The sequence below is a fragment of the Aulostomus chinensis genome, chromosome 4 (genome assembly GCF_037954235.1).
Source record: "Aulostomus chinensis isolate RoL2024-O1b breed Wild chromosome 4, RoL_Achi_v1.0, whole genome shotgun sequence".
NCBI lineage: Eukaryota > Metazoa > Chordata > Actinopteri > Syngnathiformes > Aulostomidae > Aulostomus > Aulostomus chinensis.
Genome location: NC_141323.1, coordinates 27,851,232 through 27,868,761, shown reverse-complemented (window position 1 = coordinate 27,868,761; position 17,530 = coordinate 27,851,232). Strand labels below are relative to the sequence as shown.

Genomic DNA, 17,530 nt, shown 5'->3' with positions numbered 1-17,530 from the left:
ATCTAGACCTGCTCATGTTTACTGTCCTTGATGAATTTGGGCGGTACTCTGGTGCGGTGAGGTCATTGAGATGATCTGGGAGCAGTCCTGATGTCAAATGGAAAAAATGTTTTTTAAATCTCTAATGACTTGTTTTAACTGAACCTACTGGATCCTGTGGTGCCTGATGAGGAGACAACTTGGGTACAAAGTTGAAGAGGAGGGTTTTTGGAGGGGAGATGATTTTTTTCCAGTGTTGTAAATCAAAATAACTCCAACTACATGATAGAATTTCTTAAAATGTCCTGACTAAGATGGATTCCAAACCAAATCAGCTGTCACAAGGGAAAGTCTGCATGTAAACACACACACACACACACACACACACACACACACACACACACCAACTGACATTCCCAGGGACTAAACCAAACCAATTCCTACTTAACCCTAAGCTCCACCTCAGTTCCAGATGAAACTGGTTGAACATGGAACCGTCCCACTTGGAACATTTCCATCACCTTCACCACCACTGGAGTATCGACAAAGATTTTGGTCAACACCAGAATGGTTGAGACAAGACAACATGCTACCAATCCTCTCTCTCTCCCTCATCATCAGCTGCTACAGCCCTTGAAAGAAAACCTTTGACACATGGACCTACAGTAGGAGCAGATGTTTTCTCCTCTGGAACAGCAGTTTAACATTGTTGGCAGGACTCGAACCTGCGCGGGGAGACCCCAATGGATTTCTAGTCCATCGTCTTAACCACTCGGCCACAACAACTACACTCCCATGCACATTTGTAGAGGATTGATATTCAACAATTAATCTTCATTGAAGCACAGTCGATTTTTTTATCTTCTCATAAACACAAACTATTTGTGTGTGTGTGTGTGTGTGTGTGTGTGTCCGTGGTTTTGACTGAGTAATGAAGAGGAGGATTTCTCCATTTTTGTCGTCACTCTGCAACCAATTTTCAGTTTATCATAAGAATGAACAATCTTTGACATGTTTCTTTCTTTTGTGTGTCAACAACTTTGGTCTTGAAAGCTCCTGACAAACACACCACATGTCACACACTCTATAGTTTTAATCTGTTGAGAACATGAAACGTGCGGCCCCAGTGACCCTGCATGACATTTTTGTCCAATTTAAATTTTGATTCATGACCCAGAACCACTCAAAACCCCAGAAAAATAAAGGTTTTGGTGCATTAAAGACATAAATAGTAATGTTTCAAGGGGGCTGCATGCACAGCAAATTTCTGAGTGAAAAAATCTGGAGTTTGACACAAAGCAGTGAAGGAGTAAAAATTTTGGAGTTTATTCCCACATTGAGACTCCAGCTCGTGTTAACTGATACTCTTAAGCAGTGTGGGAAAAGTCGTACATTCACTGGGTGTTCAGGGCAGTGAATCACCTCCACCCCAGCGTTCATTCAACGTTTCTCTCGCTCCTACTTATACAGAGACAGGTACGTGAGCAATTGTACCTCTTAAACCGTTCTTAATGTTGATATGTTTCGATTTATGTACTATCAAACTGAATACTGGCCAGGACTAAGTGACTTGGAAGGAAGAACTTCAATTTTCCAACTCTTGCAGAACGTCATCAGTGAGGCAACTGGGTAAGCGAGCTTCTTCCAGTCGTGCTCATATTTCACGTATTAAATGAACACTGGCTCTTGTCATTCCGTCTGGTGTCGTTAAAAAGTAGTTTTGCTCGCTTCACGTTCGGTTGTTTATTTTTTATTTCCTGCGCGTGTCGTTTTTAGACGAACTTCTGTCACAACATCGGACTGGACACGCCGCGGCTCGAAGGCTGCGTGACAGGACACCGGGGCCTTCACGAGAGGAACCTGACAGGTAACATTAACGCTTCACATTTACCACGAAAAGCTTTGACAAGCAACGCGACCGTGACGTACTGTAATTGTGAATCAAATGGTGAAAACACGGTCGGCTAGTCGTGCTAAATAATGTGATTAAATGCAGACTAAGCTAATGGAGAACACCAGTGATAAGAGTTCATGGTTTAGAGTGCTGTTGTGTGCAGACATTGGATTACTAGCTCTGGAAATTGGCTATGCTGAGCAAAAGCAGACTTTTTACACAAAATGTTGCTGTTCTTCAGTCTGCCAGTATCTTTTTTTCTACTGGCAAATGTTTTTAAATGGCAAATGATTAAAATAATGCATTATATACCGTAACAGCCCCAACACAGACAGACTGTTACAGTTACAATCCTTTCTTTGCTATTAATGTCTATATTAAAACTCCTTTTTCCCTTAAGTGCTCAAGATGTTGATAAAGGTGAAATACAAAGGGACAAGGAAATGTGTTAAACTGATGAAAGTTTGGGTAAGTTAGGTTCATTTTGAATTGAGTAATTCATGGGGCTTTAATGACAATGTGTTAATGGAGTGTTGCTTGTCATGCTTCAGTTCATCAGAAATTTCTCATACCAGAAGAGACAATGCTGAAAACCACAGATGACCAGGGAATAGAGGTGGATGAGGACGTCTCTCTGGAGCTTGCGACAGTTAAAGATGTCTGCTTCGTCATCTGCACTGATGATGGTAAAGTGGTGTCAGTTTCTGTTTTATCATTATGAAGTGATGATATTCTTGAGAAAAATGTTCCCTTTGAAAGAAATGTGTCAGTGTTTAATTTTTTTAATCAAAATAATTGGATATTTAAAAAAAGCACAACCAAATGTCTGCTTTTCAGACCTCCAACCACCAGACCTTTTCAAGGACAACACTGACAGTGCAGACCTGGCCGAGTATATAACACTCAAACCATGTGGTAGGGAATGTTATCACGTACAGAATGAAATACTAAGTAACTATTCTCTGTTGATAGCAAGTAGTAATGTTGATTTTTGTGATCAGGTTTATGCCTTATACACTGATGGGTTTTTATCCTCAGATTTGGCACTTCTGCAGCCAGGTGAAGGATCCTCCTCCTCCAGTCTAACAGATACACTGTCCATCACAAGCTTAAGCAGCCCAAGAAGCGACACAAGTGATGCTGGATATCAAATTGCTCACCCTGATATGGACAGCACCCGTGCAAGAAGTGTAAGTGTAGTGATTTACATACTTGACAGTTTGCTAGTTGGTTAGCGTAACTTAGGATGCAGATTAAACTCAGGGGCTACAGATCTTGAAAGCCTCATCCTAAATGATATTTTTTTGTGACAGATTGATGTTTCCTGAAGAAATGATCAGTACTTTTGGTCACTAATTCTTATGATCTTTTTAAAAAGCTATTCCAATTAGGTGGTGGAGCAGATTCCGAGCTCAAAGCCAGCAGGGATGACCGTGATTAAGGAGTATGAAGACACGGGGAGTTTGAAAGATTCAACTCGCCCATTAATGGTGAACATCATTGTGGCTCACATGCGTGAAAAGGAAGGGTAAGAAGCTTGATGCTGGTACCTAAATGTTCTTTTTTTCAGTGAAGGAAAGAATCTTTTCACAAACAATATTTATGTATTTTAGGAGAGCAGTAGCCAAAACAACCAAGGAGTTTCATGCTCTTGGAATTGTGTCACTCTTCCCATCTTTGAAGGATCCATACTCAAAAAAGGGATATGTGAGTTTGCATTGTAAATACAGTGTGAAATCCTGATCTTTTTCAGAATTTTACCATTTGCTTTCCTTTGAAACTTTAAAATGTCAGAACTCTAACCACAGATATTATTATTTCCAGGAACATTTCTATGACATCCAGAGCAACACAGGTTTTCTTGAGTGGAGGGTGAAGACAGTTCAACGTCAGTCGAAAACTGCATCAACTTCCCACAACAAAGTGATGCGTAAAGGAGGTCCCACATCGTCAAGGACAGTTGGTCCCATTGATGACCAGCAATCAGGAGATGGCTGCACGGAAGCAATGTCTCATCTTCACCACACAACTGACTGTGACTTAGTCTTCCAGAAGATGAGAGAAACATTCCTCTATCGCCAACAGATGATCCATGATCCACAGCAGTCAGCAGACATTCTCCAAATGTTCCCTCGTTTCTTGGACACTAAAGGACTGGTAGGAAACAAATACGATTTGAATAATATTTCTTAAAATAAATTTTATTCAATTGATATGATTGTAATGGTAGTTCCCTCCGCTTTACATTAGATTTTGCAGGATTTCTTGCTGATGTTTGGATGAGAGATTTCATCCAGGTTCCTGGAAAAGTGGACCACCTGCTTTAAAGACAAGATCATCCGAGAGGCCAGGAGCCTGAGACAGACACCTCTTCTGAAAAAACACCTCAACTCTGCCCTAAATGAAGAGTCTGACACTGCTGATGATGAGCCAGGTCGTATGTTGTTAAGGGTTTGTTTGCGATATCATAAGTTAGCATACATTTTTAAGCAAATGGGAGTATATCTGATTATTACTGCCGCCTGTTTTTCTTTTAAAATGTAGAGAAAGATATTCTTAGGTAAAATATATGTTGATTTTTGTCTGCAGAGTGGGACAGTGACATGGCCTCCCTTCTTGTCTTGCTGCATCTGCTTACACCTCAACCAGCTGGACGTAAGCGGCCAAAAAAGATCAGTGTTGCAGAGGCTGCAGATCATTTAGTTCTATTTCAGAAGGTTTGTAAAAGCCACGTGATCTTTTCCAGTATTTTGTAACATTTTTTTCTAGTTAACTGCTTATGTGACAGTGCTTCTCATTGTGTTTCAGGCGTGCCAGAGCTTGGAGGGCCACCTTACCACAGAGCGAAACCCCCAGCCATATCTTTTGGCCAGAGGAACCTCACGAGCACAGGTTTTCAGCTTCTACATAGTCTTGGATGGAAAGCTTCTTCCATGTCAGTCAAGTACATCTTTGGGTGCATTTGATGAGCCGTTCAAGTCTCATTTTGTTTTCAGTCTGAAATATGATGATGCTCTCTCCAGCCTGTACACATTTTTGCAGACTACACTGTACAACATTGACATTGACACAACAGAAGAAACTCCAAGAGTCAAAGAGTTAAGAGCAAAGTTGTTGAACAAGCAGTCGCTAAAATGCTGAGATGTTTCCTCTGTGCGTCATCCTTTGGTCCAGCTCTGCTCTTGTTCAGGCACCTCAAACTAATTCATGGAATGTATCCAGGGAAAAATTTAAGATGAAAATGTGGTCAAATAGGATGCTGCTTGCAGTTCTCAAGTTATTCTGGATTTAGAAGGCACCTCATTAAGATACATGCACCATTTGACAGTCCATGTCTGACAGATCAGACCCCTGTCAGCCATGACACTGAAGAGCACGATAATTTGAAGTGCTTCAATGATGAAACCCCCTCTGCTTCATCACAACACCAAAATATTGAAGAAGGCTCTCCAGTGCCACTAAGCAGCAAGGACATGTGTGCATCAATTATTGCCAAACTTTTAGGAAGTGGTGTACCAAATACTGTCGTACTTTCTACCATTGAGAACTTGGCGGAATTTGTTGGAGACTTGCAAACTAATATACAGGAACAAGTGCTGAACTTAATACCAGCCACCAATCCCGCCAGATCGGCCATTGAAGAGTTGTTTAAACACACAGACAATCCTCTCAGCCATTTAAATTCAAATAGCAAGTTGGAAAAATATTTCACAGAAAAATGGGATATCATGCAAGCAGTTGAAAAGCGCCTAGGTGTAAGATTTGATACCAGACGAAACACCAAAACTGGAAACTAGGAGCAAGTTCCAATCATTGACAAATTGATCTGTATTCAATAGTTAAAACACTGCAGTTCATTTTCACAAATGAAAGTATTTGTGAATTGATGCAAAAATCTACTAGCTGTGACAAATATGAGGACTTGTGTGATGGAAGCTACTTCACAAATCATCCTCTGTTTTCAAGTGAAAAGTTTGCTCTCCAGTTGTACTTTGATGAATTGGAGTGCGCAAATCCGCCAGGTTCAAAAAAAGGTATCCATAAAGTTGTCTGTCTTTACTTCATTTTAAGGAATCTTCCACCCAGGGTGAATTCAGCCTTGATGAACATTCATCTGGTATCATTGTTCCATGCACAAGATGCTAAGAAATATGGTATTGATGAAATATTGAAACCCTTAGTAAGAGACCTGAAAATATTAGAAACAGCTGGAGTTGCTGTTCCATTTTCTGAAGTCTGTGTTCGTGGCACTCTTGCACAAATGACTGGTGATAACGTGGGTATGCACAGCATTCTTGGATTCATGGAGTCATTTAGTGCAAATCATTTCTGTGGATTTGTCAAAAGTCAGTTTTCTCAGAAGATGACCCGTGTTTGACTTTAAGATCTGCAGTTTTGAATGACCAACATTTTACTGCTCTGGAAAATGATCCAACAATAACCTCCTTATTTGGCATTAAGCGGAACAGCATTCTGAACACTTTGCAGTATTTCAGAAAATTATGCTGTTGACATCATGCATGACATTTTGGAGGGGGTTGGTCAATATGAGGCCAGGTTACTTTCTGAATACCTGATGAAACATTTCATCACTAAAGAAAGCCTGTTGAAGAGGATCTATGCTTTCAAGTATGGCTATTTGGAAAAGAAAAACAAGCCAACCAATGTTAAGCTTGACTGTGTGGGACATGGACTCGGGTTAAACACATCCCAAACTCTGTGTTTGATCACAAACATACCCTTAATATTTGGTGACCTGGTACCAGAGGATGATTTGCACTGGCATTTGATGCTTTTGTTGCTGAACATTATTGACGTTGTGTTTTCATACTCGATCACTGAAGGGATGACTGTGTATCTAAAGCATCTTATTATCGAACATCACCAACTCTTCAAAGAACTTTACTCATCAAAAACCTTGATCCCAAAACACCACTTCATGGTCCGCTATCCTCGGTGCTTCCGAAAAATAGGACCACTTATTCATATCTGGACAATGAGATTCAAAGCTAAACATACATTTTTCAAGGACTGTGATAAGAACTTCAAGAATTTGACTGTCTCACTTGCAAGAAAACATCAGTTTGCTGTAGCCTATCATTGGGAATGCTTGGCCTTAAAAGCAGTCAAGTCTGGTCCAATCAAAATGTGTTTACTTGAAACATCAAGATGTATCTGCATACCTTCACACTGACCCACAGTCCATTGTCAACCTGACAAACTGGGTAAAGTGTGATGGAGTTGAATATCATGTTGGCCTTTTTGTTTGCATAGGCACTGATGAAAACACGCCTTTGTTCAGCAAAATAACCACTATTATCTTGCATAAAGGTGAAGTGTTTTTTGTTCTGATGGAACATGAAACTTGTTTCCATGACCATTTTCTTGCTTTCCAAGTAAATGAAATCAACCCAAATAAGATTCTGGTTCTGGAAAGAAGGGCCTGAAGACACTTCAAAGCTTTTGATGGCCAAATGTCCTGTGGGTGTGATTCATGTTTTTATGTTGTGTCAGAGAGTTGTATTATTTGAAGTGTCAAAATGTTTGATAAAGGAAACTGAGTGGAATTGATCTTGACTTGTATGTACACGTGTTGAGCTTAATGATGAGTTGAACTGTTTACATTATGTCTGCAATCCTGCATTACAAGGAAGTCACATTTGTTAAATGTGTCAATATGTCAAGGTTTTTGACAAAGTTTGCACTGGATGGATTTTCTCCAAAGAATTTGTAGAAATCTAGTTGAGATTATTTGTTGAAAAATTGAAATATGTTTTTGTATAACATTTTGTTTTTTATTTGACTTACATTTTATAACACCGTTTTGCAACTGTTAAGCTGCCATTATAAGTGTCTTTTGATTTGAGGTTTTACCTTATTTTCTACTTGAAGAACGATGTTGTTGAACAAAGCTCATTGTTAGATAAATGATTTTACCAAAATATAACTTGGTACACAAGTATGTATTCATGCAGCAAAGTGTTGCTGACCTAATGTCTCAATGTTTTAAATAAAGAGAGGCATTAAAGTAATTTATTTGGTGTATTTCATATTTATTTTACCTAAAAAAAACATTTTAGTGTCTTGAAATATTAACTCCATGAGTGTAAAATACAACACATATTAATAGTTGACTGTTAACACTGAAAAAGAGTTAACATAAATGAAACTAAATATAAGAGTTAATTGTACTCTGAATGGGAGTTGTTTTTTAACACCTGTACATGTTCAGTTTTAACTCCTGATAGGAGTTAAAAGATCAACTCTCAGAAAAGAGTTACTTTAACACAGCCCAAGAGTTTATTCGCTGGTCTCACATGTACACTCAGATTGAGTTGATTTTAACTCACAGAGAGTTTATTCCCGAATCCTAAATTTGCTGTGAGAGCAGCCACCAAAATCTAACTACAAATGTTGGATCAAAGTCTACTGAAGAATTGTTGTTTTTTTAATGTATTTTCTTTAATTCACATTTTGTCCATAAACTTCATAATCAGAGTCGCCATCTCATCACATGACTAAAGTTTGGGTTCTGTATTGGTGGTAAAATATCCTTCCATGCCCCTCACTAGTTTGCACACAGAAAAGCATATTTGACTGGTTTCAAATCTCTTAGCGTGTTCTCTCTCTTAAACCAGCTGTGGCAGCTTTCATTGTGTGATTGATTTTAAAATATAAATATGGAACAGAACCATTGGAATAAGATGTCAGGACATTTGAAGGAATGTAAATCTCCTGTTGAAATGTTGCAGTGTGCAGCTGAGGCTCTCTGGCAGTGGCACAAGGAGCCACAATGGCAGAACCTGGACCCTCCTGGAGGAGAACCACAGGTGAGGGCCTTCTTGGCTCCAGATTGATGGAAATCAAGTGTCTGAGGCTGTTAGCAGCCATGAAGTTGATCTGGATCACTCTTCACCATCCTCACAGGCCTTGATGGAACCAAAAAGGCGAGTTCCTGGAGAAGATCTTCCAGGGGGTCCAGGTTAAAGCGGTGCCCCAGCTGGCACCACGTGCTGACCCAGGTCCTGCATGTGAGATACTGTCAGTTCTGTTCTGCCCTGCTCACAACCACAGGCTGGTGTTGAGGCCTGCAGCAACCAGGGCCCCAGTCACCAAGTGTATAAAGGCTGGTCATTGTGGCAGTGGGAGGAGTCAAAATGAAGACAGACCAATGTGAGCAGGACGTGACTGCAAAAGTAAGAAGAACTTGACCATGTTTCCTACAGTACCCAGGAGGCTTGGTAGTTGTTGAAGGAAGCTCCAAAAGCAAAGAGCAGACAGCAGGATATAAAAAGAAAAGATTCAGACACTAAAACTACAAGTAGAAACAAGATGAAATACTAAAAGCTTTGGAAAGATACTACAAGGTTGTATATACATTATTATATACACTACTATTCTCATTGACTCCTAAAGAGGGAAAGGAAGAATTAGAATGGGGATCAGATCAAACTGAGACTAAACTGAGACATTCGTCAGATCAAATTCAGATTAAAGCAAGATTCTCCAGATCAAAGTGAGAATTCCTGATGATGTCATCAGGGCTTTGACAGTAACTAGAATTCTGTCTTTGATCTCAAGACATGAAAGAAACACAATTGAGGAAAGTAGAACAGAGCACATTCAGCTTCATTAGAAACACTTGAACTGTTGAACAGTAGAATTTGTTTGAAACAGTTTACATCACTGAGTGACAGGATTGAAGAGGGAAGATTGTTCTACTTTAAATTTAATTCTAACTTCCAAGTCAAGTCAAGTCAATTTTATTTATAAATGCCAAATCACAACAGAAGTTATCTCATGACACTTTACAAGTTTATCTCATGAGATCGGTACCCTGGAAGGTATCACCTTGATGCATGATGTTTCTGCCTGTTTCAAGGTTTTGTCACCACTGTTGCAGGATGTGCTTGCTGATGGAGAATTGTTGGGTGTAGATTCACTGAAGGAGTTTGGTACTGGACCTGCTCTACCTGTAAAGTGTCATGAGATAACTTTTGTTGTGATTTGGTGCAAAATAAATAAAATTAACTTGACCAGTGTTATTTGTGGTCTTTTGTTAATTGCATGCCACATTAAATTATTATTGGTCAGTTTTCTGGTGACAGTCTCAAGACAAGAACACTTCTACTTCTGATGATGACAGTTTGTTCAACACTGAACTTCATCCAGTACCATGTTGTCAAACACTGGAACATCCACAGCACCTGAACAGGGACTTGAACCCTGGACCCTCAGATTAAAAGTCTGATGCTCTACCGTCTGAGCTACTCAGGCTCGTTCTACAGCATTTAGACAGGAAAAGAAACACCTGTGAAGGTCAAACTGATGCTTTCTTGACTTGTATGGATGTGTGTTTCGATGCGTGTGTCAAAAACTGACACTTTATTTTTTTGACAACATGAGCCAACAGTGGTGGTGTCTCTCAAAGAGGTGGAGCTCTGTCCTTCACCTGCAACATTTCAGCAGGCAGCTCAGGTCTAGTTTTCTTCACTGTGCCACCATGATAAGTTTCCTCCTGAGAAGTTCTTGTCCAAGGTCATAGCTGGTAAAAGAATTGTCACAGTGATACTGGGACCCTGCAGTCCAGTCGTCATATCCAGGACCACACTGGACATGGCCATCTTTGTTTGTTTTGTTGTTGTGCAATGTGAGAGAATGTGACAGACCATTTTATACCAAAGACAGGCTGTGTGTGTGTGTGTGTGTGTGTGTGTGTGTGTGTGTGTGTGTGTGTGTACCCATGTTAAATTCTTTTAAATAAATATGTTTCAACCTGCTATTATTTGTATGCTGTGTGATTTATGAAACCCAAGACTAACTAAGGTGTACATACTGCAACCTAAAGTATGGTAATGAAGAGAATGATGAAAAATCCACAAGGTGATCAGAAAATAATAAATGTATTCAGGAAAACAAAATCATCTCTGAACATGTGTGATTGAAATATGTCAGTGGGACTGGGAGAATCTGGCTTTACCACAAAATGTCTCATCAAGAGGTCTGTCACATGCATCTGCTGTGGAGGGTCAATCTGTCCACATTCAGATCAATGATACAACATCTCTGCTATGATCAAACTACTCAGGATGAAACAGACCAATGTTGACATCAAGTAGCAACTCAACAGCTGATCAACAGAGTCCTAAGCACCAGTAGAACTTGTTGATCGTCCCTGGGTGGGCTCGAACCACCAGCCTCTCTGTTAACAGCCGAGCGCGCTGACCGATTGAGCCACAGAGACTCTGAGTCTCCTGCTTTTCATGAAGAGTTTTCAGGCTAAATTTCAGTGTGTGAGGTCCACACTGCACATTTGAGGGAACATGAAGGACAGATGAGAGTCTGACTGTCATGGTGAAAGCCTTCAGCACTAGAACTGAAACAGCCCCCACCATCTTAACCCCCCCAGACCAAACATCATCGTCCAGCCTCCAACCAGAGGTCCATCAGTTATCATGGGAGTCACGTGTGGAGTCTGGATTCTTTTCTAGAATGTGACGGCAATGACAGTCCTGCCAAGTGACATCACTGACATGAATGGATGACTTCAGTGCATCCAATTACCAAGTGCACTGCAGCAGTCCTTGTTGCTGTCTGCTGTTGTGTCACAGCAAAGTAAGGAAACAGCCTGACGGTCCTCAAGAGGAAATTCAACAACCTCCAAAGATGGAGGTGAACCTAGACCTGCTCATGTTTCCTGTCCTTGATGAACTTGGGCGGTACTCTGGTGCTGGGATGAGGTCATGGAGACGATCCAGGAGCAGTCCTGATGTTAAATGGACAAAATGTGTCAACATGAAATAAAATTGAAAACCTATTTGAAGCCTTATTTTGTGTTTGATGGACATTTTTTAAATCTCTAATGACTTGTTTTAACTGAACCTACTGGATCCTGTGGTGCCTGATGAGGAGACAACTTGGGTACAAAGTTGAAGAGGAGGGTTTTTGGAAGGGAGGTGATTTTTTTTTCCAGTGTTGTAAATCAAAATAACTACAACGACATGATAGAATTTTCTCAAAATGTCCTGACTAAGATGGATTCCAAACCAAGGGACTAAACCAAACCAATTCCTACTTAACCCTAAGCTCCACCTCAGTTCCAGATGAAACTGGTTGAACATGGAACCGTCCCACTTGGAACATTTCCATCACCTTCACCACCACTGGAGTATCAACAAAGATTTTGGTCAACACCAGAATGGTTGAGACAAGACAACATGCTACCAATTCTCTCTCCCTCATCATCAGCTGCTACAGCCCTTGAAAGAAAACCTTTGACACATGGACCTACAGTAGGAGCAGATGTTGTCTCCTCTGGAACAGCAGTTTAACGTTGTTGGCAGGACTCCTACCTGCGCGGGGAGACCCCAATGGATTTCTAGTCCATCGCCTTAACCACTCGGCCACAACAACTACACTCCCATGACCATGAGTAGAGGATTGATATTCAACATTTCATCTTCATCGAAGCACAATAGATTTTTTTAATCTTCTCACAAACACAAACTATTTGTGTGTGTGTGTGTTGTTTACCAGCAAGATGAAAACTGTTGTGGTATTTGACAATTCTATGGTTTCTGAATGAAAATCATGTGAAGGAGAATCATTGAGACATCCTAAAAATGGCTGAGGTCTGCTGAGCTGCAGCAGGTCTGAGCTGCTTTTGATGCCCAGATGATGAGGAGGCAGTGAATGTTGGGTTTGGTGGAGCTGAAAAAATGCTGCAGGTGTTGAGAGGTCTGCTGGTGTCCAGGACTTCCTCTCCAGGTCTGAGGGCTTCTCCCTGCAGTTCCCACAAACACCACAACAGTCCTGGAACCCCTGCAGATGGTGGAGGACCATGATGACCCCGCTGCACCATCAGGCCATCAAAAACCAGTCCTGATGTTCAAAAAGGTCCCTCCACTCATTCAGGGTCAACTCTAGAAGAAGCTTCTGGAACAGATGAGCAAACACTCTCAACTAGAAATCATGATTTAAACACAATGTTGATTTTTACATTTTCCTTCAATGTTTTAAAAACCATCAAAGTGGACATGAGCCCAGATGGTCCAAACCTGTTTCCTGTCTCCTGCCATTGTGGAGAGCCTCTGTTCTGTCCTGCTGCTGTCCAGTTGTCTCTACTGAGCTCCTCTGCTGGTTCCACCTTGAAGAGGGTCTGAGCTAAAATTGAATCTTGGGGAACTTCAACCTTTGATCTAAGAGTTTTGTGTTTGATTTTAGAATTCTTTCTTTGATCTCAAAGACATGGAAGCTCAATCTGGTGTTGAGGAGACCGTGATCCCATAGTGGTTAGTACTCTGTGTTGTGGCTGCAGCAACCCCGGTTCGGCTCCAGGTCACGGCAGCATGAGACAAATTTCTTGCGTGTACTGATGGAAACAAACCAAGCCTAAATTTCCCACAATGCAATAGGGCGGTGTTTGGTCAGTATTGAGCAGGCGTCAGTCTGACAATGATGTCATATTATTTTGTTATCACTTGACCAGACCCAAAAGTAGGCTCCAGGTATCAGTTTCTTCTCAATGCTAATGTCTGCTAGCTTAGTCTGCTACTTTGATGGCTCTGACTACAAAAAGGTCCAGACCCCTGGATATGGTGGTTCCTCCCTAAACGTAGATTCTGTCAGCTCATGTTTTGAAATCAACTCACCATGAACACAAGTAGATTTCAATGGACTGCAAATGTGTCTCATTTAATGGTAAACATGTCAAATATAAATTCCATCACCTGAGGAGGTCTGCTGCTGGAATTAAGCTCCAGATATTCACAAGATATTTTATATCTTAAAATAAAGCATTTTTATATTTGATTTATTATTCATTAGCCTGCTTCATGTGGTGTGATTTTATGTGTCCTATATTAAATAGAACTTTGTAAACGATCGTCCCTGAGGATGTTGAATGATGTCAAAAAAGTGTTCTCTGAGCTCTCCTTTCCTCTAAATAGAGGAGTCTCTGCTGAGGTCGTTCCCTGTCAGAGTCCTGACGTCTATTCGGATGCACCGAGAGACTCAGGCAAACAGAAGACAAGGGCAAGTGAAGTAACCTGAAAATGAGAGGGGAGGTTCGACATCAAACTAAAACAGGAAGAACAGGACACAAATGGGATATCAAAATAAGAGAGACCATGAGACATGACCCCCCAGTTCCTGCTGCTTCCAACTCTTTATATCGAGCCCCTCGTACAGTGGTTGAGAGAGACCACAAATATTAAAGGTGTCCACATAAATGGAGAAGAACACAAGGTGGCGCTGGACGCTGATGATGTTTTAACATATTGAAGTGAGCCCCCTAACACAGGACCTGCATTAATAAAACTCTGAAACACTGGGAAGCTCTGCTGGATATAAATTCTCCATTCTAAAACACAGGTTCTGACCTTTAATCACTCACCTCCAGAACACCAGTATCATTACAGTATCACAGTATCCAGTACCACAGGAAAACCTCCACCTGGATTGGGGCCAGAACTCCTTGAAGATGATAGAAGAAGATGGAACTCCATTTCCTTTCTGAGTCTGAGTCACAGGATTGATAGAGTAAAAATAAATGTCCTACCACAAAATCTCTTTATAGTTCCAGGACCAACTGGAGAAATTGCCTTCAAAACCGTTTCTGAATTGAACAAAATGCTTTCCAGATTTATCTGGCAAGGGAAGAAACCCAGGCTCAAATTTACACCACTACATGAATGAGCCCCAGTTCCTGCTGTACTGGCCCATCAAAATCTGGAAAAAAATTTTCCGTAAAGTCCAAATCTCAATGAATAATTTGGAATGTTAACAGGAGAATATCACTACAAGTCATTTAATGATGTGCTTTTAATCCAGGGTTCAAGCCTCATGAAATGAACCCTAGATTTAAATCCTGGATTCAAAGAGAGTAACAACTTTCTACTCACTTGTGGAAAATGGAAATTTAAAAGATTTGAAAGCCTGAGAAGAGAATATCACTGAGAAAGTCTGACTTCTGAGAATCCTCTTAGGTGAGCAATTATTTTTGAACACAACATCAGAAATGAAACAGACTTTAATGATCCAATGCTGAAAATATTTTTGGCTGCCCATCAAGAAACAAGAAAAACCTCATATCGTATGTTGTTTTCCGTTTGACCTGATTCTTGGTTGACAACTAACTGCTCATTGGCTTTCTTGATGGAACAACAAAAGCAAAAGTTGAAGACTTTGAACATCCAGGCCTCTGGCGTGATTCTCAGCTGTCATTTAAATTTCACATGAACTCAGTGTCCAAGCAAATATCTGGTGGGCTAAAATTACTTTTGTCCTTCTGTTGACTTTTTCCACAAGAAGTCTGGAAAAGTATTATGACACAGTTCATGTTCCCAATACTGGACTACGCTGGTGGTTTCTATGGGAACACTGGTGACGGCCCCAGGCCTGGGTCCCATGCAGCGTTGTGTGTGCAGGGTCCTGTTGGTGGGTGTGTTTGTGTCTTTGCAGGTGTGGAGCAGCCTGGTCATCAGGCTGACTGGGAGCACCGGGCCAGTGTTCCCAGTTAGGCCTGTTTAACCCCGCCTTCCCAGACATTTGTCTCCCTTCTGCGCTCAGCCGGCGTGCTGTTGTTGTCCTTTTGTTTTTCCTTGTTTTCCACCAACAACATGCAGCACACACTGACATCACATCACACACTCACCTCCACTGCTGACACTGACTTCCACACCTCACATGGTTGATTATTTACTTTAATAAATGCTGGTTTGCTGCTACCAGGTTTTGCTGCACCTCTGAGCCGGTCCTAACACATTCAGACATCAATCTTTGTCCTCTCAATGTCTGACATAATAGTCTTTGTAGATTTGTGCTCAGGTGCTTGGATAGAACCCATCATTATTTTATGTAGGAGTCCCAAAGGCATCTCCATCGGTCAGTATTTATTTTCAAATGTGTCTACTTGATTTTCCCTTCATACTTGAAACAACTTTCAATTCCTTTCAGCTCACAATGCAACCTAGAGTGTAGAGATCATTTGTTTCTATGTCTGCCTAGAATCAGCAAAGAAACTGGTCATCGCACAGCCTATCCCAGCATCTACGGGCGAGAGGCGGGGTTCACCCTGGACAGGTCGCCAGTCCATCGCAGGGCCAACATAAAGAGACGAACAACCATTCACACTCATGAATGGTTTAGAGTGTCCAATCAGCCTAGTCCCCAAATTGCATGTCTTTGGACTGTGGGAGGAAGCTGGAGTACCCGGAGAGAACCCATGCAGGCACGGGTAGAACATGCAAACTCCACACAGAAAGATCCCGCGCCCGAGCCGGGACTCGAACCTGGAATATTCTTGTTGTGAGGCCACAGTGCTAACCACTGCACCACCGTGCAGCCCCATTTGGATACCATCTTGAGGATATTTGGAGAAAGTTCAATCATTCAGCTGCAGTTACAGTGACTTACAACACTGCAAAAAAAAAATCACCCCTCCACAAACACTCTTGTCCAACTTTTGTCCCCAAATTTTCTCCTCACGAGGCACCAAATCAAGTCAAGTCATTTTTATTTGTATGGAACCAAATCACAACAAAAGTTCTCTCATGACTCTTTACTAGTAGAGCAGGTCCAGCACCAAACTCCTTCAATGAATCTACACCCAACAATTCTCCATCAGCAAGCACATCCTGCAACAGCGGTGATGAAAACCTTCCTTTTAACAAACAGGAATGTCGAGCAGATCCAGGATCAGTGGGGACGGCCTTCTGCTTTGTCCGGTTGTATTTAAAGCTCCATCAGATTGGAACAACCTTTCCTCCTCACTTCGGTCTCTCACTTCCTTTCTCATCTTGAAATCATCAAGCATTTTCAAACATCTGCTCTTGTTTCTGATGCACCTCACCTTTTCTCTCCAGGATTCACTCTGTACTTGTTCTTGTTTGTTCTCTGTACTGTACATATGTGGATATTTGTGTATGAATATGCATTGTGTACTTGGTGCATGGAAGCAGAATTTATTTAGATGGGTGTTTAAATGTATGAGTATGTGAAGACTGTACTTTGCAATGGGATCTCTGACCATACTTTGTGTAATGCTGGATGGTGGCTTTGGGGAACATTGTTGACAGCATTCACCACTGGAGCCTACTTTGATTGCCAGTCAAGACAGGTGTTATTCAGGATGGAATATTGGCAGGACAAGTTGCTCCACATTCACTTTCAGCCAAGCCAGGAGTTGAACCTGGAATCTTCTGATCCGAAGTCAGACGCGTTGTCCATTGCACCACAAGCCCTACAAAATGGAGGGGTCTTATACAAAAAGAGTCTACACATTCAGATGTCTGACAGAAAATGTAAATGATATGGCGCCATTTTCTGTTTTTGTGCTGTCTGATTTTCTAAATATAACATTTATCATATATTTATTTATTATAAATATTTGTAAGACGAAAATAAGAAAGACAACCTGCATCATCACAGTCATGAAGACCTCAACACGGTTGAAGAGAAAGTCTCAGGGTGGATTCTTGTGTTTTGCAGCATCCTTGATGTGTCTGCATAGAAACATTGGTGTTGTGGACCCACATCCACCAAGAGTGGAACCAAGAAAAGCAAGTGGAGAATGTTTCTGGAGGAGCTGGGAAATTCCCTGGTCAAGCCACACATCGAGGGAAGGGAACGGATGCCCCGAGACCCAGACGCTGCAGC

General features: G+C 41.2%; 2 non-coding genes across 2 annotated transcripts; both read right to left on the bottom strand.

Moving 5' to 3' along the window:
- Positions 1-683: 683 nt before the first annotated feature.
- Positions 684-765, bottom strand: trnas-aga (transfer RNA serine (anticodon AGA)). Its single transcript has one exon. It is a non-coding gene; the product is annotated as a tRNA-Ser (tRNA).
- Positions 766-10,077: 9,312 nt separating this feature from the next.
- trnak-uuu (transfer RNA lysine (anticodon UUU)) lies at positions 10,078-10,150 on the bottom strand. The gene has a single exon. It is a non-coding gene; the product is annotated as a tRNA-Lys (tRNA).
- Positions 10,151-17,530: the final 7,380 nt, after the last annotated feature.